Source organism: Electrophorus electricus, chromosome 4 (genome assembly GCF_041902795.1).
Source record: "Electrophorus electricus isolate QZ-2024a chromosome 4, ASM4190279v1, whole genome shotgun sequence".
Classification (NCBI taxonomy): domain Eukaryota; kingdom Metazoa; phylum Chordata; class Actinopteri; order Gymnotiformes; family Gymnotidae; genus Electrophorus; species Electrophorus electricus.
In genome coordinates, this window is record NC_137500.1 from 25,930,357 (window position 1) to 25,954,015 (window position 23,659).

At 39.6% G+C, this 23,659-nt stretch overlaps 4 pseudogenes across 1 annotated transcript; all 4 read right to left on the bottom strand.

Moving 5' to 3' along the window:
- Positions 1 to 1,274: 1,274 nt before the first annotated feature.
- Positions 1,275 to 3,800, bottom strand: LOC145657359 (protocadherin alpha-8 pseudogene; annotated as a pseudogene).
- Positions 3,801 to 4,837: 1,037 nt separating this feature from the next.
- Positions 4,838 to 7,531, bottom strand: LOC118240757 (protocadherin alpha-8 pseudogene; annotated as a pseudogene).
- A 936-nt stretch (positions 7,532 to 8,467) lies between these two features.
- On the bottom strand, positions 8,468 to 11,058 carry LOC145657360 (protocadherin gamma-C3 pseudogene; annotated as a pseudogene).
- A 4,937-nt stretch (positions 11,059 to 15,995) lies between these two features.
- LOC113575546 (protocadherin gamma-B6 pseudogene) lies at positions 15,996 to 23,093 on the bottom strand (annotated as a pseudogene). The gene is made up of 2 exons (XR_014122985.1): positions 20,805 to 23,093; positions 15,996 to 16,270 (listed from the first exon to the last, which is right to left on the bottom strand). The product of XR_014122985.1 is annotated as a protocadherin gamma-B6 pseudogene (transcript).
- Between the last annotated feature and the right edge of the window lie 566 nt (positions 23,094 to 23,659).

Consider the following 23,659-nt stretch of genomic DNA (forward strand, 5'->3'; position numbering starts at 1 on the left):
GCCATTCTTCGACTTCTACAAATGTTATAATGCAAGAACAAAACTAATATATAGAACTTCAATATGGCCACGTGTCTCGTACTTATAAAGCTGCCTCATACCTAAAAAAAATTTTGCTCGACATGTACATACAGACATAATAAACCTTGTAATACTGGAGAGCTACAGTAGACTACATAATGAGCTCTGAATGGTATAATAACAGAAAGTTTAATGACATCTTCCAATGTAACATTAGTATTGGTGGCTAATCACTAAACCACCACACTAACAGTGACACCATGTTGAACAAACGTGCTTGACAATCTACCACTCGCTACGCTACATAAGTAAACAAGTTTACATAATATTAAAGTACACTAAAGACAATGAAGATGACTTACACAAGCTCATTTAGCGCACACAATCAAAGATGACCTAAAAGTGGTAGGAACAAATTAAAGTCCTAAAAAGCTTTGTTCCGCAAGTGGTTCGATACGTCATTAACAAGATGACACAACAGGCTCTGCCTTCCTTACATACAGTATTCACAGTAAATTGACAATGGCTTGCAAACAATTATTAGTGGTTAGGATAACACTTAAATCGTATCTGTATATATCACTATACTGCTACTACGGTTATCTCTCTCTCTCTCTCTCTCTCTCTATCTATCTATCTATCTATCTATCTAGTAGTAGTAGTAGTAGTAGTAGTAGTAGTAGTAGTCATAGTAGTAGAAGTAATAGTTGTAGTGGTTGTTGCTGCAATAATTGTATTTATATGTATTTCAAATTCTGAAGCATCTTAACAAACAGAATTAATTCCTCACATCAACACCTGCAGAAATATTGTGTTGTATACCACAATCTGTGGACTCTTGAATTAAAGTGACAGACCTTTTAATATTTTCTAAGACTACACAAATATTCTGACAGAGACCTACATAAAGCTGATTTGTAATTATGAGATGTATACAAATATCTAAGCACAGAGGACACCGTGGAAGTAAGAAGCTCTCCAAGCCCACACAAACTGAATAAATGTAACTTCTCACCACTAAAAAGGGAGTAAAAGCAGCAAAAAAGCAGAACTGCATAGCACACAGAAAATCCTAACATTAGTATTACATCCTAACATTAGTATTACATCCTAACATTCTAACAAAAGTGTTACTTTACCAATTGCTTAGTTTTTTAAAGTCCATAACACATGCACATATCAGCAACAGAACTGTTGATCGAATCTGGAATAGACTGCAAGAAAACTTTCTTCACGAATTGTGCAAATATATTTCAAGTAACAGCGCTTACCTCTCCGGAAGGTCTCCTCCTGCGATCTGGTAGCACTAGAGTATTCCCATTACTTCCTGGGACTATAGTAGAACCGATACTCATTCTGGGTCCAACTAACATGTACCGTTTATCTCCGGATCTGTACTGGATGCTGTGACACAGTGTCCCGTCATAATTTGTGTCTTGTAAATACTTGGAGGAATAGTCTGTAGATTTGGAGCACTGCATTACAATCAGAACGATGATGCTGATGACAAAAAGCACTGAAACTGAGCCCAGAGTAATGATCAAATAAAATGTGACGTTGTTCTCTTCCTCTTCTTTTACTGTGCTTTTAACGTCAGAAGCTGCAAAAGCCTCTTTGGGCTCCACAACTTTGATAATCACAGTCGCTGTTGCTGAAAGTGAAATGTTTCCATTGTCTTTGACCAGTATGACCAGTTTATGCTGAGCCTCGTCTGTTTCTGTGAATGAGCGAAGGGTCCTTATCTGTCCTGTGTAGCGGTCCAAACCAAAGAGAGTGTGGTCACTTACTTCCTGCATTGAAAATAATAACCAGCCGTTGTATCCTATATCTGCGTCATAGGCTCTCACTTTAGTCACCAAATGTCCTGCGTTCACATTGTGGGGAATCTCCTCCACACCTTCAGCAGAACCGTTAGAGCTGAGTGGATGTAAAATCACTGGAACATTGTCATTCTGATCTAGAATGTACACTTTTACTGTGACATTGCTGCTCAGTGGTGGGGTTCCAGAATCAGTAGCAAGCACTTGGAACTGAAAAGTTTTGACTGATTCAAAGTCAAAGCTCTTCAGTGCATAAATTGCACCAGTTTCAGAATTAATATTTAGGACAGATGCAAAATCATTTTTTGTTCCATCACCTCTAATAATTTGGTAATGTACTGCAGCATTTTCATTTAAGTCTTTATCTACAGTACTAACAGAAAATATGGACAAACTAGGCAAGTTATTTTCAGCTAAGTATAGTTCAAGAGGGCTCCCTGGAAATTCCGGGCTGTTGTCATTGGCATCTGATATCTGCACTCTTATCTTCTTCACTGAAGACAGGGAAGGGTGTCCCAGGTCTGTAGCTGTTATTGTGATCTCATAATGAGATATAAGCTCTCTGTCTAAGTGTCCATTTGTCACCAAGGAATACATGTTTTCTTTAAATGATGGCTTCAGTTCAAATGGTACATTGTTCGATATTCTACAAAACACTTTCCCATTGACGTTAGAGTCCTTGTCACTTACACTGATAAGAGAAATTACAGTTCCTATATTTGAATTTTCTTCTACTACATCTGTCAGGGAGGTAACATCTATCTCTGGTTTGTTGTCATTTATATCAATTACTTTGATTACAATTCTACAACTGCTTGCCTTAGGTGGTTGCCCTTTATCTGAAGCAGTTATACCAACTCTGTAGACATTATTTATTTCAAAATCTACCTTACCCTTGATTCTAATTTCTCCAGTATTTATATCTAAAGCAAAGGTATCATATACGTGTTTGTCAAGATTTTTAACAAATGAATAAACAATTTCACCATTCAGACCTTCGTCTATATCAGTGGCATTGACTTTAACAACAACAGTCCCAACAGGAGAGTTTTCTTCTACTGTAACAGAATAAAGTTCCTGAGTGAATTTCGGCCTGTTGTCATTGTCGTCGAGAACTGTAATGTTAATGTTGATGCTCCCTGAGCGTGGCGGATTACCGCCGTCAACGGCGGTCAATATCAAATTATGCCTGTTTTGCTTCTCTCTGTCCAGTGACTGACGTAACTTTAGAATAGGGATTTTCCGCTCTCCCCCGTTGTCCCGAAGTTCAAGTTCAAAATATTCTGTTTGGCTTAATTTGTAAAACTTAACCGAATTTGTGCCAAAATCAGCGTCCTGTGCTGCCTGAAGCTGAAAATCCTCCCCCGGCGGACTCGATTCGGGTATTTCAAGCAGCTGGTCTTTTTCTGTAAATGCAGGCGAATTATCGTTTATATCTGTAATTTCGACCTCCACGTAATGGATCTCCAGAGGATTCTCAACAACAATTTTCAAATTAATCAAGCACACGTTATTGCTGTCACATATCTCTTCTCTGTCGATTTTCTTACGAACATGTAAAAGGCCATTTTTCTCGTTTACCTGAAAAACCGCATCTTCGGATCCAGAAACAATACGGAATCGCCTGTCCACCAAAGTACTGATATCAACACCTAGATCCTTAGCAATATTTCCCGCGATTGATCCCTCTTTTGTCTCCTCTGGAATGGAATATTTTATATGAGCTAAAACCTGCTTCTCAAAGAACATAAGCAGAGAGAAACACATCACAAACCCCCAGGAATTCCATCTTCGCCTTTGTCTTCCGTCTCCCCTCGATAAAGATGCCATTTAGGACAATCAGCAAAAAGTCGTACCTTTAATCACTTCCTAAATCTGTTCTCACAATCTGCACCTAACGCCGAATTTGTCATGCTCACTTATCATCAAATTTGTGTCCTAGTAAAGTAAATGGCGATGGTTGTGATCAAATACTGATCGCTGCGTTCTCGGTGGGGTGGAACAGCCCCACGCAAGACGACGCAAGGGGGAAGGGTCGGTAGTTTATAAGGTTTGCTAGTATAATAGTGACACCACGAGGTTTCCACGAAGCAACAGCAGGTGTAAAGACTACGGCCGATTAAGGAAAAGGTTTGCGTGCCAAGTGAATATATTCTTTACCTAGTCTACTTAAAGTAGCCGAACAGAAAACAACCACGCAGAGACGCTAAACTTACAGTATTTGTGTTTTTGTAGATGCTAATTGTTAAAATAATCAAAAACAAAACTATATGTGAATTCTCTTCTAAGTGTAGATGCTCTGCAATTTCCAAATTTTGCCAACTTTCTATAATAACTGTTGTCACCGTTTCTGTGGCAAATATGGTAGTGCACTATTTTATCTAAGCAAATCAAATGGTACAATCATCCAAATAAACTAATACAATATTAATAAAATCAACAGTGTATTTTATTTAGGTTTGTTTTCTATAAATAATTATCACAAAAGTGATTACTATGTCAGTACCATAGATGTGGAAACTTCTGTATGTTGTGTGCTCAAAAGTGGAGCAATGCAGACTGTTTATAATTTTGTCTTGATTTAAAAAATAGGAACCAGTAATTACACTTTGGTTGTCCGATTAATAAAGTAAAACAAAAATACAAAAGAAGAGCAACACAAACGGCAGATTTTAGTTAGTGTTAGCAATGTTAGTGTTTATTGTCCATACTAATCCTTAGAGCGCATCAACTTCAAAATCTCTTGGACGTGTGAATGGGTAAAACTGAAGTTGATCTTAGAACAGGCAAAAAAAAAACAAACACACAAAATATGAAGAACCTTAAGTGTGTCCATTATGGGAAAAAGTTTTTTTGTTTGTTTTTGTTTTTGTTTTTTAAGTATAATAGAACCGAAGTGTAAACAGTACGAAAACATTACAAATTCATGGCGAGATGCAAAATTGAATTGCCACTTAAATATCTAAATAAGTTAATGGTGTCTTACCGATTAAGAATCACTTGGTGTAAGACTTGACGTAAATGCAAAAATGAAGCGGTGCTATTTCAGCACCATGGATAGCTCTGTGTTTGAGCTGCTCACGCAAACGATTACACACACAGACAGCCCAATATGAGTCATACCCAACAATCCAAATGAATATTCTGATAGCAAACTTTCAAAACGGCAGCCAAAGTCATACAAGTAATAATGTAAGAAATTATCTTTCTTACCTCTCCAGAAGTTCTCCTCCTGCGATCTTGTACCACTAGAGTATTCCCATTACTGCCCGGGACTAGAGTAGAACCGATACTCATTCTGGGTCCAACTAACATGTACCGTTTATCTCCGGATCTGTACTGGATGCTGTGACACAGTGTCCCATCATAATTTGTGTCTTGTAAATACTTAGAGGAATAGTCTGTAGATTTGGAGCACTGCATTACAATCAGTACGATGATGCTGATGACAAAAAGCACTGAAACTGAGCCCAGAGTAATGATCAAATAAAATGTGACGTTGTTCTCTTCCTCTTCTTTTACTGTGCTTTTAACGTCAGAAGCTGCAAAAGCCTCTTTGGGCTCCACAACTTTGATAATCACAGTCGCTGTTGCTGAAAGTGAAACGTTCCCATTGTCTTTGACCAGTATGACCAGTTTATGCTGAGCCTCGTCTGTTTCTGTGAATGAGCGAAGGGTCCTTATCTGTCCTGTGTAGCGGTCCAAACCAAAGAGAGTGTGGTCACTTACTTCCTGCATTGAAAATAATAACCAGCCATTGTATCCTATATCTGCGTCATAGGCTCTCACTTTAGTCACCAAATGTCCTGCGTTCACATTGCGGGGAATCTCCTCCACACCTTCAGCAGAACCGTTAGCGCTGACTGGATATAAGATTACTGGAACGTTGTCGTTCTGATCCAAAATAAAAACATTAACTGTAAGATTGCTGCTGAGTGGAGGAATTCCTAAATCTGTTGCGAGAACATGAAACCGGAATGTTTTCGCTATTTCAAAGTCAAAGCTCTTCAGCGCATAAATGACGCCTGTTTCAGAATTCATATTCAAGAACGATGACATATCGTGGAGTGCTGCGTCGCCTCTTACAATTTGATAAGTAACTGCACCATTTTCATTCAGATCTTTGTCGGTTGCGCTCACCGAAAATATGGGCAAACCCGGTACATTGTTTTCAGTCAAATAAAGCTCCAGAGGATTTTGAAGAAATTCTGGACTGTTGTCATTAACGTCTGATACCTCCACAATTAGAGTTTTCAAAGTGGACAAAGAAGGCTGGCCCAAGTCTTTGGCTGTTAATATAATTTCATACTGAGATACGCGTTCTCTATCTAAGTGCCCCTTAGTAATTAATGAGTACATATTATCTTCAATAGACGACTTTAGCTCAAATGCTACATCATTTGAGAGGCTACAAACAATTTGACCATTAATACCTGAATCTTTATCTGTAACGCTAATCAGAGAAATAACAGTTCCAGGTTTTGAATCCTCTGGGACATTAGTCAAGATTGACGTCACTTCTATTTCGGGTTTGTTGTCGTTCACATCTATTGTCCTGATGGTAACTCTGCAATCTACAGATAGTGGAGGCTGTCCTTTGTCGGTGGCCTGTATATTTAATCTATATGTCTGAATGTCTTCAAAATCTATTTCTTTCTTGACCCGCACTTCTCCAGTAATGCGGTGCACCTGAAAAATGTCTTGGATATTGTTATTTGTATTTGTTCCCCATGAATACTCGACCTCTCCATTGCTACCATCATCCGGATCCGTAGCGTTCACTTTCAGTATAACGGTACCAACAGAAACGTTCTCATATAAGGATGTCGTATACATGGCTTGGCTACACACAGGCTGGTTGTCATTAGTATCGAGGACTGTGATAGTTATTTTAAGGTTGCCAGATTTAGGTGGATTACCACCATCTACGGCCGTTAATAGTAAATTATGATTAAAAGCGCTTTCCCTGTCTAAATATTTTTCCAAGACGAGGGAAGGAAGGCGGTCTTCATCGCCATCTCTCAACTCCAAGGAAAAATGCTCATTTCGACTAAGTTTGTAATTACGAATTGAATTGCTACCGACATCGGGATCATGTGCCGGCTGTAAATCAAAACGCGCACCGGGAGCTTTATTTTCTGCTATCTCTAAATGAAGATGGCTTTCTGCGAATGTAGGAGCATGGTCGTTTATATCGATAATTTCCACTCCAATGTAATGAATTTCAAGAGGATTTTCAACAGCAATCTTTAGGTTTATCAAACAGACATCAATGTTGTCACAAATCTCCTCTCTGTCCACTTTCTTTTGAACATACAGGACGCCATTTTTCTGATTTACCTCGAAAAGAGCATCTTTAGATCCAGGAATGATACGGAACCGTCTTTCCACCAAAGTACTGACCTCGAGACTCAAATCTTTCGCAATATTTCCCACAATTGATCCTTCTTTCATCTCTTCTGGAACAGCGTACCTTTTATGAGCCGACACCTGCTTCGCGACGCACAACAGCAAACAGAAACGTAAAACAATCCACCAGTACTCCCATCGCCGCCTTTGTCCGCGGTCAGCCATCGCAGACGACAACATTCAAACTAATCGAAAATTAAAACATCGACAGCTTTCATTGATCAGTGCTAACTGATTTCAAATGTAGAAGACATTAATAAATAAATAAAAATGACAGCGCCTTGCTTATCACATACGTCTCGCACAATCTCCCATCTGAACAAAACAACATCAGGGCTCATAGCAGCCAGTAGCGTAAATCTTATATCCTGATGTAACAGTGACGCCAAGTGCTAGCCCGTAACTCCTACGCGACTGCTTCGGTAAGACTGAACACATTAAAATGTTATCTGTGTAATTTCTGCATTGGAATACATTAAAATATTTACTCTACAACTATTTTTTACAATTTTACTGCTTTATATGGGCAATCTTTCTATTTGTACAAATTCTCCACCGATTATTCAGTTTCAGTAACCAACACGACGGACAGTTCCCTTAGTTATTTAGACAAACCTATTTTCCACTAACATAGAAATACTGGACTAGAGCTTTATTCGTGAGATTGTATGGTGTGAAATAATCACATACCGTTGAAAGAAGCAGAGGTGCATTTGGCGTTTTGGGGGTACAACTTTAAATCGCCGTGACATAGAAAATAATAGTTTCTTTATACTAGATAACAGTACAATATTAATCTAATGTTTGCACACACAAATAGTACAATTGTTTGCAATCAACAAGAACATTCAAAACTCACATAAATATACTCCAACAACAAAAAAAATCTATAAAGCATTTTAACTTCGTGTTAAAAATACAAACATATATTACGCCAAAAATAGATTTCTACAGAGTTTTAAATGCAAGAAAGAGATTGTTTTAAATAATAATTAACTCTTACCTCCCCAGAAGTTTTTTTTTTTAAGTATAATGGAACCGAAGTGTAAACACTACGAAAACATTACAATTTCATGGCGATAAGCAAAATTGAAATGCCACTTAAATATCTAAATATCTAAATAATTTAATGGTCTCTTGCCGATTAAGAATCACTTGATGTAAGACCTGGTGTAAATGTAAAAATGAAGCGGTGCTATTTCAGCACCATGGATAGTTCAGTGTTTGAGCTGGTCACGCAAACGATTACACACACAGACAGCCCAATATGAGTCATACCCAACAATTCAAATTAATATTCTGGTAGTAAACTTTCAAAACGGCAGCCAAAGCCATAAAAGTAATAAACTAAGAAATTATCTTTCTTACCTCTCCAGAAGTTTTCCTCCTGCGATCTTGTACCACTAGAGTATTCCCATTACTGCCCGGGACAATAGTAGAACCGATACTCATTCTGGGTCCAACTAACATGTAGCGTTTATCTCCGGATCTGTACTGGATGCTGTGACACAGTGTGCCGTCATAATTTGTGTCTTGTAAATACTTGGAGGAATAGTCTGTAGATTTGGAGCATTGCATTACAATCAGAACGATGATGCTGATGACAAAAAGCACTGAAACTGAGCCCAGAGTAATGATCAAATAAAATGTGACGTTGTTCTCTTCCTCTTCTTTTACTGTGCTTTTAACGTCAGAAGCTGCAAAAGCCTCTTTGGGCTCCACAACTTTGATAATCACAGTCGCTGTTGCGGAAAGTGAAACGTTTCCATTGTCTTTGACCAGTATGACCAGTTTATGCTGAGCCTCGTCTGTTTCTGTGAATGAGCGAAGGGTCCTTATCTGTCCAGTGTAGCGGTCCAAACCAAAGAGAGTGTGGTCACTTACTTCCTGCATTGAAAATAATAACCAGCCGTTGTATCCTATATCTGCGTCATAGGCTCTCACTTTAGTCACCAAATGTCCTGCGTTCACATTGCGGGGAATCTCCTCCACACCTTCATCAGAACCGTTAGCACTGACTGGATATAAGATCACTGGAACGTTGTCGTTCTGATCTAGAATGTACACGTTCACTGTGACGTTGCTGCTCAGTGGAGGAGTTCCAGAGTCTGTAGCAAGCACGTGGAACTGAAATGTTTTCATGGACTCGAAGTCAAAACTTCTCAATGCAGTAACGGTGCCATTCACCTCATTGATATTCAGAAAAGAAACCACACTCTTCTCTGAGTTTACACGATCAATCGAATATGAGACTCTTGCGTTTTCTCCCTCATCTAAATCTGCTGCATTCACTGCGAAAACAGACGCGCCTGCTATATTGTTTTCACCTATATAGAATGTGTATGGACTTTGGGTGAACATGGGGCTGTTGTCATTAATATCTATTACCTCAACACGGAGGATCTTTGTTGATGATAATGGGGGCGTTCCTAAATCTTTAGCTGTTACAGGAATATCATAAAAGGGCTTCGACTCTTTATCTACGTTTTCTTTATTAACCAACGAATAGAAATTTGAATCCGACGACTGTATAAGTTCAAATGGTATATTTTTTGGTAAAGAGCATATTGTCTGTCCATTCACCCCCGAATCCAGATCTGTCACTCCCATCAAAGCAACTACTGTACCGGGAGGCGCATCCTCGGGTATCCGGCCAGTTAACGAGGTGACGTCGATCTCTGGCGGATTGTCATTAACATCCTCTACTTTCACAAGCACGTTGCACTGTGTGGACAGAGACACTGCTCCTTTGTCAGAAGATACAATTTTTATTTCATAAACCTGTTTCTCTTCAAAATCAAGGGCACCTTTAATCCACAATTCGCCTGTTTTACTATCCAGTTCAAACAGGTCAGAGGCCCCATTTCTAAACTTGTTCCGTAAAGAATATTCAATTTCCCCATTTGGCCCTTCATCCGCGTCTGTAGCGTTAACGTGCAGTAAAAAGGCTCCATCGGGAGCGTCTTCTCTCACTGTCGCCGTGTACTTTGGTTGACTGCAAACAGGCGCATTGTCATTTACGTCTGACACGACGACAGTGATACTCAGAGTTCCTGTTTTCTGCGGCTTTCCCCCATCTACTGCAGTTAACACTAGATTATGCTTTGCGCTTCTTTCCCTATCCAGAGCACGTTGTAGAACGAGAAAGGGGATTTTCCCTTCATCTCCAGAGTCATCCGTTTCTAAACGGAAAAATGGGGTTTGAATCAGTTTATAAGCTTGCAAAGCATTTGAACCTATATCTGGGTCGTGCGCACCTTCCAACTGATATCGTGTTCCCGTCACTGCAGATTCAAGTATTTCTAAATTGTAAGTCTCATCTATAAATGTAGGTGCATTATCATTGACATCAACAATATCAACCGTTATCTGGTGCATTTCAAGGGGATTTTCGATCACCGCTTTAATGTTAGCGACACAGGGGTTCGTTTTAGCGCACAGTTCCTCTCTGTCAACTCTACGGTTAACGAACAAAGCGCCTTCTCTTTGAGTTACCTGGAAAAGCTCTTGCTTTGTCCCCGTCACAATTCGTAGATTCCTGACTGCCAGCGCAGACGTATGAATACCCAAATCTTTGGCTAAATTCCCCACAACGGTCCCGATCTTCGATTCTTCTTGAAGAGAATATCTTATCTGTGTAGAAATCCCTTCGCAAACAAAGAGCAGACATAGCAAGTAGAGAACAATATGCCTGGATATCCAGCATGTGCGTATCTGTCTAAGAGCCATATTGTTCAATATACTTCCGTTCTGCCAGGTTAAAAATGTATTTGTTGCGCATAATGCATTAAACTGCGTCTAGGATTTGATAAAGGTAGTTATCCGTCATGATCGCTCTCGGGTAACCTGCTTGTTTCCCTCACTGTGGCTCTGTGTCTTCGATTTCTTATGCATTTATTTTCTTACAGCGCCACTCTGTGTCCTTGCGTGTAATTGTAGTTCTGTAACATGATAACAAGGGCAACTCGTAGTGTTCAGTGAAAATTTAAAAGAGAGAGAGAAAAAAAAAGAAAATGAGATGAATTTATATGAATTCAATTAATTAAATTTTAATAAATTAAATTCATATAAATATTAATATATAAAATATACAATATTGTTGATGTTTATTGTTTTCGATATCAAGATTTTCAAAAAATAAAAGATTCACATTGCGATCAGTGTTCTAAGTATCTGTTTGTCTGGTGAGCAGTGACACCCTGTGGATGAGTTCCACAAACCACGTGACACCATCAGCCCCACCCCTACTGCACGGGTGTTTTCTCTAGCATTACATCATATTGCTCCTGTCGCGTATTTTTATGGGTGTTAGCCAGCAAAACACTGGTCCTGTAAAAACCGCAAAGATTAAATACAGTGGTGCCAGACTGCATCGACACTTATTTCCCAGTACATGCACGTGAGCTATTGCCTCACCCATTCACTATTTTAATTTCGAGAACAGTCCTTATTCCCTGCGTATTTTTACACTGAAAAGCATTTATTATTTATTCTAAAATAAATAATACTATATTGTTTATATATAGTATTGTTGCAGCAAAATCATTATGATTTTGGATACTGTGACCTAGTCCTACTTGAAGTGATTAAAACACAATATATTTGATTTTATTTGTTTAAAGAATGATGTAATTTAAAATTGAATTTGAATCAGACTGTTTCTTGTAAGGTCTGTACCCTACAGATTGTGCCGAGTGATCTGGGGCTTTTGTCAGAATATCCGATTACAGGCTCCTAACGTGCCCCTCTCCCCGCCAGCAGCGCGTTACCTTAGCAACGGCTCTACCACGAGGCAAGTCGCTGTCTGTGGTGCTGAACACTGGCGTTTGAGAGCAGAGGATGGGAGGGGTGAGAGAGAGAAAATATAGGATGACCTTGGAATGCAGTCTTCATAGCAGATTCCTCCAAAAATGTTCCAAAGTATTCCACATTTATAGTTGCATTATAGTAGCAGCTCCAACATTTTCATGCATAGCTTTTTTTCCACCCCCATCTTGTCACTCAATTATTCCTCAAGAGAGGGGCTGCGGTTGCCTAGAAACCAGCAGTCCGCATGATCTGCGCATGGAGGCTTTGTTCATGCAGTATGTGGGAAACGGGGGAGGGGGACGTGGGAGCTACTCGCCCATCAAAATAACGAATAACGTGATATTAGGCGTCATTTATGAGGCAGAGGAGTGAACAGTGGTTTACTCTTTATTTCTAATATAATATAATGCAGTAGGAAAAAAGGTGAAGATTCTGTATCTCTCCACGCGTGTGTGTGTGTGTGTGTGTGTGTGTGTGTGTGTGTGTGTGTGTGTGTGTGTGTGTGTGTGTGTAAGAGACAGGGTGCACCAGTACAGTCAGCAGTAGCCTCACAGCAGTGCTGCGGTCTCTCTGCTCTGTGTCATTCTAATCTACCACAGATCTGCTGCAGTCACACACAACATCTTTTTAAGGATTTTATTCACACTTTTTATATTTACAGGAAAAAAAAGCATTTGGTGACAGCAAAGTTTACAATGTTCATGAAAATCAAGCATAAGACAAATAAGCATTATACAAAAAATATATATAAAAACATTGAAGTTTAGTGTCTCAGCCATTCCAGTGCTGATATTTGTGTATGACCTCAACACAGTCATCATACAAAAATAAATCAATCAATTAATAAAAGGAAACTAAATAGCACTGCATCATGCAATAATAAGAGGCAGGAGGAATACAAAAAATCATTTCTGATTTTATGATGATCACTATGTACTAACAGCAATATTATTGGTTTCTCTACTTTACTTAAGTCAGACATATATAAGATTCAGGCAGTCACTATCAAATTAGATCATTATCAGTGTAGTAGTGCTTTGAACAACATATAGTTTACAGTTGCAAAATTCAGTATCTATGTTGCTTTCAGTAGAACAACCTATAAGCTGCAGGTTCACATTTTAGGAGCAGTAATAATCAAAAGCCGATCATTTATCACAAACACATTATCATAGCACAATGATGATTTTCCACATTCATGGTTTGTCATACAAATGGATGGATCATGGATTTGTTCTGTTTCACTGTTTACACTTGAATAAAGCTGGAGACAGGTTCTTAAGTGACAGAGAGGGAGAATCTGAGGAGCTTCCTCCCAGGCAGTGAGTAAGGCTATGTGCTGGTGCCCAATACACATACCTTTACGACGGCACAGAGTGGGACCAGATCAGGAATGTCAGGAATAGCAGTGCTTTCGCCCCAAGCGGCACTAAATTAAGGGAGGTTTTAACACTCGCTTAAGAGACACAAACTGACAGAAAGCTAAAAGTGAACAGCAGTTCTTGAGAGAGAGAGACTACTGATTAAAAAACTAGAGTGTGCAGGAGAGACTAAGGGAGATCGCAACATCTGGTGAGGTTACTGGGGCCCACGAGCAGCGCAGTGGGAAGGTGATGTGCATTAAATAAATGGCTCTAACGTGCACAAGCAGGTCTTTGGAGCTCTCCACAACTCTGACTCCGATCACCCATATCTTTTCTTTTTCCCGTTACTGCTGATGAACGCCTTACTGGCTCTGTTCTACATCCTGATGCGTTCCCATGCTCAGTTCAGACGAGCAGACAAGTACGTAGTAATAACCAGGCAGGTATTCATGCTAGCATTCATACAGCTGTATTCTCCATCCTCGTAAAACTGAAGGCACTTCACAGCTCCACTGTCCACCACTCCAGCTGTCTGTGTTTCAGACCATCAAAGGCCTCTCAGTCACCTTTAGCTGTCTGTGCCTCAGACCATCAAAGACCTCCAAATCACCTCCAGTTGTCTGTGTTTCAGACCATCAAAGACCTCTCAGTCACCTCCAGCTGTCTGTGCCTCAGACCATCACAGACCTCTCAGTCACCTCCAGCTGTCTGTGCCTCAGACCATCACAGACTTGTCTGTGTCTCATGTGACCATGCTGCCACTCTCTCTCTCTCTCTCTCACTGTTTTCACTATCTGAAGTGACTGTAAGGTCAAATTTATGAACTTTGGATGCTTTAGCACACACAAACAAAATGAAGACACTGGAGGAATATTTTTAAGTCAGGTTTTTGTAAACTCATAGCCAAGACAGTATATGTTCCAGTGTGTGCAGCACTGCAGATCAATCACTACTCTATGAATGAATGTTTTGTAATATAACTCATAACACATTGAATTCTTGAAACTTCAAATTGCACTGCCTGGGGAAACCATCAGAACCTGGTCTACATTTTACCAAGAACACTGTGATGACTGTTCACAATGAGTATGTTTCTCATCATGTAATACAACTATGGAATTGCTAAATAATGCAAATTAAGGGTTAACAAAAGCATAGTTATTTACATATTGCACCATCAATGTAATACTTCACAAAAAGAAAAAAAAAAACACCTTTAACAACAAGTAACTTAATACATAATAAAAAATAAAGGTGCAATAGACTTAAATAGCCCAGTTCTAAACATTTCGGTACTTTAAAAGTATTGTACATGTTTAGGGATATTTCCAAAACATTTTGCATAAAGCAAACACATAATAACGTGAAAACATCAAAAGTTTGTCTCATTTTCATGTTTTAGTTCAAGAACAGAGCATCACAGGCCTAGAACATTAAACCAAAACATTCCACAACTCTAGATGAACACTTTTTCATTGAGTGAGTAGATTATTAAAATTCACTTTCTCAAGCGCTTGTAGCCCCCTGCCCCCACCACAGCAGGCTTGATGTAGCTCTGCTCTACGTCAGCATATTGTGAACTCATTTGATGTGCAGTGTGATAAAGCAATGGAACCTGGCGATTTGATATGATTGCATCCAGAATATTTTGAAATCTACACTCTTAAGTCTAAGATGCACAACTAGGCCTACAACTAGCAGGGTGTTTAGGGGTTTGTGTTTATTTGTTTGTTTAGTTGATTTGGGTTGATATGAAAACCCTCATTTTAAATCAGCACAAGTAGGACAAGAGGCCTTTCAAATAGTTATGAATACAGCAAAAGGAGCCAGAATACAGATAAATAGACATTTTGCTGGAAGTATATTACTCCTAAATATTTTAATACTAGACCCACCAAACAGAGCCCCTGGGGGGATTGGTGAGAGACAGTGACCTTTGACCTTAAAAAAAACACACTTGTTTGGTTAGGCCAAGCAGGAATATGTCCAAAAATAAATATTTCATGAGAAAATCTAAGAATGTGCCATGCTTCAACAGCCTCACCGCCTTTTACAAGGAACAAACTACTGGTACTAACAGCAGCACAGATAAAGTACAATTCATACAAGTACTCAGATGTAATATCACAAAACAACAATTTCTCCATTATCCATTCTAGTTTAATCCATTATAGATCATTTTTGTTGATATTATTATCTTATTGAATAAGAATAGAGTGAAAATAAAGAAGGAAGATTTGACATCTATTAGAGAAGCGGTGCAGAGACACTCAGCTGAAATTCATGATCACGGGTGCAATTCCGAAGTTGATTCACCTCTGTGTCCTCATCCGTGCTTCACTGCTTCCCTCATTTGATGGATGTTTTTAGACTTCCAGAAAAGTCCACTTGAGAGACAGGTTCTGCTCCTTAAGTTGTTGAAAAGCTGAATGAAGGTTCATAGTAAACCCTTGTCCATGCAGATCCATGCATGTTGAACTGAGATGGATGCTAATGCAATAAACACACTGGCCAGTCTGAAAAGAGGTGGGTTTGTGCATCAGGTGTGTGTATGTGAGTGGCAGTTCTGATCTTATCTCCTCTGCCATGTAACCACATCCATAGGTCACAACCAGACACTTCTCACTTCTTCCCTATTTCCAGCCAGTCAGATGATTTGTATTAAATGTATAAGGGGATAATTATTGTAGTCAACTAGGATCCTTGTAAGGGACACATATTTGGAAACAAAACAGAAGTACAGAACGGTATCCAAGCAAGCAGGCCAGCGGTGGGTGGGTGTGGTCCGTCTGGCAACAGGAGGTGGGAAGGGCTTCACGAGGAACTGCTGCTGGTGGTAGTGGATGCCTACCAATAAGAGAACAGTTGGACAGTCAGTTGTGGAAATCACACCAACCACATCGCTGTGGTAGGCTAGAATCTCAACATGTCGCATGCAGCCGAGGCCTGTCACTCAAACAAAGGGCTTCAAGCTACCTATATACCATGTTAAAGGATTAGGTGTAGTAGGGAAAGATGTGAGGGTAATGGAGGACAGGAGACTAAAAAGGATGTTAGTATTTCTGTTACATTAGTCATTCCTCAGAAATCACATTACGTTGTCCGTGAACAGGAATTCACCGGAAGCGGTATGTGAAGCCCTCTATTCACCTAACCATTTAAAACAGTTTAAAAAACAAACCATCAAACAGTCTTGAAAAATGTGATTGACTAACTGTGCCTAGGATGTAATGTAAATACATCATTAAAAATCATGTCATGCATGAGACTATGTGGAACATGTGTGAAGAAAGATCTCTCTTCTCTTTCATTGTTTACATTGCTTGAAGTAAGAACTGAAGGATTGTATTGGTAAAGGTAGAGGCTGCATATCTAGGAAAATAATAGGGATGACTTTGATTAAGATGAATAGAAGCTGTGTGTAGAAAAAAATATTACATTTCATCTTTTTCTCATTTCATTTTCATGATGTCAATTGGTCAGGTGTGAGTTGTAAATTCACATAGGCACAGGTTGCAGTTTCTGTGACAGGTGCACATATGTAAGTATCCAAATTAGAGGTAATACTGAAGACAAGTCATAAATTAATTTCTTGCTTTAATCTGGCCCACTGTTTAACCTAGAGTCACTGTCAAACAGACCACAGATTATCTGATAATCATCATTACATGTCTGCTGACCATGACTCTTAATGAAAGTGGTTCACTATGAAAACACCTACTATAGTACTTTAATGGTCAGAAACTGAAGCAACAGGTGCCATAAGATTTAACATGATGTGTTGTCTAGATGTCAATCTGGCAACCCACATATCTTTAAGAATCCTGTGGTAAAAATCTAGCAGGAGTAAAGATGACTTGTTGGTCTGTGACAAGGTGAAAAGTACTGCAGCAATTAAAATTGAATTGAAAGAGTTGAAAAAAATCAGTTTCACCACTTCTCCTACAACATGACATTTCAAACTACATTTACAGAAAAACAGAAAAACACAGAAATGAACAGTTTCACTAATTTCAGAAAAGATCAAAAGGTCAAAGGGCCTTTTGTTGAGGTGCTCCAGAAAGGGGACGGCAGGACTGCATACCTCCAGCACAGGAAGGGACCTCGCTCATTTTGAGTACTTCGGAACGGAAACAAAAACAAGAAACAGGAATTTCAATCATTGTGTTATGGAGAGACACAAAGACAATGGTAAAATCTTTCACAAACTATACAGCAAGGAGCATTACATGAGGCGTTGATTGCCATTACACTGAAATCTATGTGGTGAGATTATTAAAAAAAAAATAGCAGTATTGCAGAATTAGTGATGTCATAAAATATGGCAGAATGGCAGAACTGCAGAAATTTCAGAAAACAGACCAAAAGATGATCCCACTGTTCTAGAGGTATAAGGGTGTTAGTGTAAACATGTCAACGGATGATGGGAAAAACAGATGTTAACAGAAGACAAAACATCTAAAGTATACATAACTGAGTAAAATGTCAAAATGGCATACAAGTACACTCCCCACCAAATGTATTAGAAATATCTTATTGGTGTGGAATTAGAGAGCGCAACTCATCTGTTTCCACTGCTGATATGCCACTGCCACAGTATGTCTTTGAACAAATAGACCTGCAGTTATAATATACTCATACCTAATAAAGGGGCTAGTGAGTGTACACTGTACAATGAGGTACAATGTAAACATTTTCTAATAAAGTGGGGGGTGAACATAAAACATTTTAGAATTTGTAGGCATTTATAATCTGCAAATGATGATCAACTCTGAAGGTAAAGTTATTGATGTACAATAAAAATGAGAAACAATTTCTGTTGTTACACAGTGTTAGCATGCCCAGCAAAACTGAATCATTTCAGGACAAAATTTTAACCCAAATGCCAATACTAACCAATAACCAAAAGTCAATAAACAATCATTCATTAGTAAATCACTGTAGTGAAAGAGAGATCTCTCTCTCTCTCTCTCTCTCTCTCTCTCTCTCTCTCTCTCTCTCTCTCTCATGCACACACAAACACACACACACACACACACACACACACACACACATACACAGACACACAAAAAGAAGCTTACTGTATTCTGCACCATTTAATATACTTGCATTTTTAACTGTCCATCCTGAGCAATGAGAGCACATGACATAGGCCCAAATACAAATCACGCTTAGCTTTCTTAAGATTTGACCAAAAAGGAAATGCTAAAATAATTTATTTCCTGACTGAACAATATACAAATTGTAAACTGAACCACTGAAGTGACACTCCCTGCATATTCTGCTGCAGTCACACAAAGCAGCAGATACATTATAGTGTAGATCAGCATCTCCTGATACAGGGAGTATTTCCATAAAAAGATGTAGTGCATCTTTTTTTTTTTTTGAGAAGTAGGTCACACAGCAGAGAGGGGGAGTAAAGGAACATGTCTGCGAACCCACTAGCAGAGAGACAGGGCTCGGTAATGGCAAAAAGCAGGATCCAGGGAAGATACTGAGAGTATGAGATTTCAGAATAACCCTACAGTGATGGCTCTCAATCTCAATGCTTTGGACCCACAGCAGTGGACACCCCCCCCCCCCCCCCAACAAACCTGACTCAGGTCACACAGAGCTTGATATCTCCTCAGTGAGGCCTGGAAGCCCTAAGTCTATGAATGTACACAGTACATAAACTGGTAAAACAGTCATTTGATCACTGTATTGCAAAGATGTCACAAAAATCCCACTTTATTTGCCAAGAGACTAAAATGGCTGGAATGCTGAAATATTTCTGATTTGAAAAAACTAAAAAGAAAAAAGCTACCAAAAATAAAACTTACATTAAAATAAAATACAATACAAAATACACAAAAAAAGGTGAAATATGTCAACACCTGACCAGTACATAAGCTTGTTGGACATTCCAAAATGCACAGGCATTAATATAGTAATATAATAATAATTAATTATTTTATATTCATATTTACTAACTCCACCAGCCTTTAACAAGGTTTTAACAGCCTCAACTCTTCTGGTAAGGTATCTACAAAATGTTGGACCGTGTCTGTAAGAATTTCAGCTCATTATGTCAAAAAGCATTGGTGAGGTCAGACACTGTTGGAGAAAAATGTCTGGTTTGCAGTGGATATTCACACTCCTTCCAAAGTTGTTAACTGGGGTTGCAGTCAGGCCTGTGTACAGGCCACTGGAGTTCACAGTTGTGCTGGAACAGGGAAGAAACTTTCCCAAAATATTGCAACAAAGAGCATATAATTATACAAAATGCCTTTGTATACTGTAACATTAAAGTTACGCCTCACAGGAACTAAGTGGCTTATCTCAAACCCTGAAAACCAGGCTAGGACCGTTATTCCTCCTAAACTGAACTTCACTATGGGCACTATGCATACTGGTAGGTAATGTTTTCGTAGAATCCAGCTAACCCAGATTCATCCAACAGATTCATCCAGATTCATCCATTTCTCCAGAGAATGTTTCCTCTGCTCTAGAGACAAGCTGCGGCATTCCTTGCGGCATACCCAAGATGACACTTGGCACTGTGCATAGTGATCTAAGGCTGTTGTGCACATGGTCACACATGTCACACACATTTCACGAAGCTCTTGACAGAGATTTCTTGTACTGATGTTCTTTTTAGAGACAGTGTGAAATTCTGTAGTGAGTGGTGCAGATCGTAAACACTTTATGTCACAATATCACTTGCTGCTGACCATGGCAGATCTAGCAGGGGTGAAATATTATAAAGTGTTTTATAGACATTTTTTAAGGTTTAAATCCTGACATACAATGTTTAAAATCACTGAGCTCTTCAGTATGCCCCATTATACTGCCAGTGTTTCAGACTGTATGGCAGTGTGTTTGATTTTTTAATACCTGCTAGCAATGGGAGTGGCTGTAAAACATGAACTCAATAGGTGTGTGTGTGTGTGGGAGGGGGGGGGGGGGGGGGGGGGGTTCATATACTATTAGCCATACAGTGTACATATGTTCATCACACACTGAAACAAATGGTGTAAGTCCAACAAAGAACTTGTGAGAAAATATAAAGGAAAATGCAAAAAGTATTCAAGAATTCATAGCAGAAAACATCAAAGTATAACTCAATGCAAGTGAAAATTATGTTATTTGATATATTATCTCTTAATGATGAAACTGAGAAGCTTACAATAGAACACTGTAAAGTGAACAGAACATTCAGTAGGCCAGTAGTTGGCATTAAGCCAGGTGTACTAAGAAAGATTTAACGAGACTTGCCTGAGCGCAAAGTGGTTTATTCAATTATGAAATGCCTGAGCGTAAAGTGGTTTGCTAGTAAATTCTAAAATGTTGCTTTGGGCAAGTAGTTTTCCTGAAAATGTAAAGATTTGTTCTCTCCTACCTGTAAAGTAGATGCAGCTGAGTCACTAGTCTCGGTCAGTCCCGTGCTCCTCGGTATACTGGACACGATGTATCGTGCCCCCTTTGGCACTGGCTGTCTAACTACTAGCTTTCCTTTCCTGGTCTCCGCTAGAAACAAGCTGTACCAGTAGGCATCATTGGAGACCAGGGTGGAATCTGCGATGGTAGAGTTCCTCTCACTGATCACACTGTTCCTACACGGAGGAGCCGCTTTACTGGGCTTCGGTTTCTGACACTTCAGTACGATGGTGACCAGAATAGTGATTAGTAACAAGAATGACACTGAGCCCAGTCCGATCACCAGATACAGGTTCAAGTCTGAGAAGATGTCATATTCTAAAGGCACTTCAGTCATGTCAGCATATGTTTTAAGTGCGGTCTCCACTGTGGACAATTTAATGGTGACTGTAGCAGACAGAGAGGGCTCTCCGTTGTCCTTGGCGATCACCACCAGCCGTTGGTGGCGTGAGTCTCTGTAGCTGAACATTCTCATGGTCCGGATCTCTCCATTGTACTGGTCCAAGCTGAATAATGTAGCGTCAGTGTTTTGGAGAAACTGGTATGTGATTCGGGAGTTGTGGACTGAGTCGGTATCAATGGCAATAACTTTGGCTATCAGAGTTCCTTTATCGGTGGATCTGGGTATTTTCTCCTCCACCACTGAGCCGTGCGCGCGCCATGGAGACACTATGACAGGTGTGTTGTCATTCTGGTCCATAATAATAATGTGAACAGTAACGTTACTGCTGAGTGGAGGAACACCAGAGTCTCTGGCCTCGATGTGGAAAAGGAACTCCTTCTCTATCTCATAATCAAACGTCTTTAGTGCATAAAGGTTTCCATTCTCTGGATTAATGGAGAACAGCATGGACATGGAGGTGTTCACTATTTCCCTTTCTATTATGAAGTAAACTAAATATTGATTTTCATGGAGGTCTGGATCAATAGCAGTTATAGAACTCAATAAAGCTCCAGGTGGGTTATTTTCCATTACATTTATAGCACAGAAAGACTTAGGGAACTGTGGAACATTGTCATTAACATCCAGCAGTTCTAAGGTTACAGTTTCATTGTCTGATAATGGAGGGTTACCTCTATCTGTAACAGTAAATGTGATGTCATACTCAGGAATCTTTTCACGATCCAACGATTCTGTAACAACAAGCTCATAATAGTTATCAGAAGACACCTTGAGGCCAAACGGCAGTTTATCAGAAATGTGTATATCTATTTGCCCATTTACTCCTGAATCTTTATCACTTACACTGACTACTGCAACAACTGTGCCTATACCTACATCTTCTTTAATGGGGCTTGAAAAAGATTTTATTGAAATTTCTGGATGATTATCATTCATGTCCGTAATTAGAATGGTTACTTTGCATTGTGCAGAAAGACTAGTAACTCCTTTATCTTTTGCTATTATTTCAATGATATAGATCCGGAAATCCTCATAATTAATCATTTCTCTAACTCGAATCTCCCCATTATCTTTATTCAATCCAAACGTGGCCTGTGTTTTTTCTGACGTATATAGGCTATACGAGTACTCAATTTCTGAGTTTGTTCCCTCGTCCCTGTCTGTTGCATTTAACTTCAGAACAAGGCTTCCGATTGGAGAGTTTTCTGTTAGATTTATTGTGTAACTGTCTTTTTCGAACTGAGGAGGGTTATCGTTTGTGTCCAGCACACGAACAATTATGCTTGCTGTTCCAGAGCGAGGTGGCACGCCACCATCAATGGCTGTGAGTATCAAATTGTGCACAGAATGTTCTTCTCGGTCCAGAGCTTTTGTTAAAATCAAATCCGTAAACTTCGATCCATCGCGGCCACTCTGAATTTCAACCGTGAAGTGCTCGTTCTCTCTTAGAAAATATGTTTTGATCGAATTTGTTCCAACATCCGGATCAAAGGCGTTAGTTAAAGAGAAGCGCTCTCCCACAGGAGTAGATTCTGAAATGTCCAAGTGTATAGTATCCCTGCGAAACTGTGGTACGTTATCATTAATATCCATTATTTCTAATTCAATATTGAACATGCGAATTGGGTTTTCAATAATAGCGTCCAGTTTCACGAAGCAGGTGGTTTTTGACGCACACAGACGTTCCCTGTCCATACGCTCTTGAATGTACAAGTCTCCCGTCTCTTTGTTCACCTCTAAATATTTTTTACTTGCCATGATCTCTAAACGCATTTTACGCTTGTTCAGCTCTTTCACATCAAGGCCTAAATCCGTTGCTAGATTGGCGACAACGGATCCTTCATCCATCTCCTCAGGAATAGAATAATGGGTAACGGCCGACGCAGCGTCAAGGAAAGCAAACAAAAGAAGAGAGACGGAGACGTACCTACTCCAAGGACGTGAGTAAACGCGCGATTGCATCACTGTGAAGGATGTTATTCTGGTGCGTAAAACGAGCTGGTCTGTGGCGACGTGTAGAATTTATAAATTATATAAGAGGTGCGCAAGCACTCAACGACGTCTGAGACGAGGCACAATACTACAGTGGAGATTAAATGCCAAGCGCACTCCTGCGAAAGCAACTGTCATGGCGTCGGAAACATTTCATGACTCTCATGCATTTTACTAGTGAACAGCGACCCGCTGCGCACGCTAACACCTTAGTCTCGAGGGCGTTTTCACACTTGCTCCGAATGCTTCAGTCCGAACCCGGGACCGATTCTGGGTTCATTTGGGGGAAGAGCTCATTACTGCTGCTTTGCTTTCATACAATAATTCCGTCCGAACTGAAGCTCGGTTGTGGGATTCCATACATCATTTTTCTGCGTGCGGGTTTGCAAAAGGTTAGGTAGTAGGTTCATCCGTTTACAACT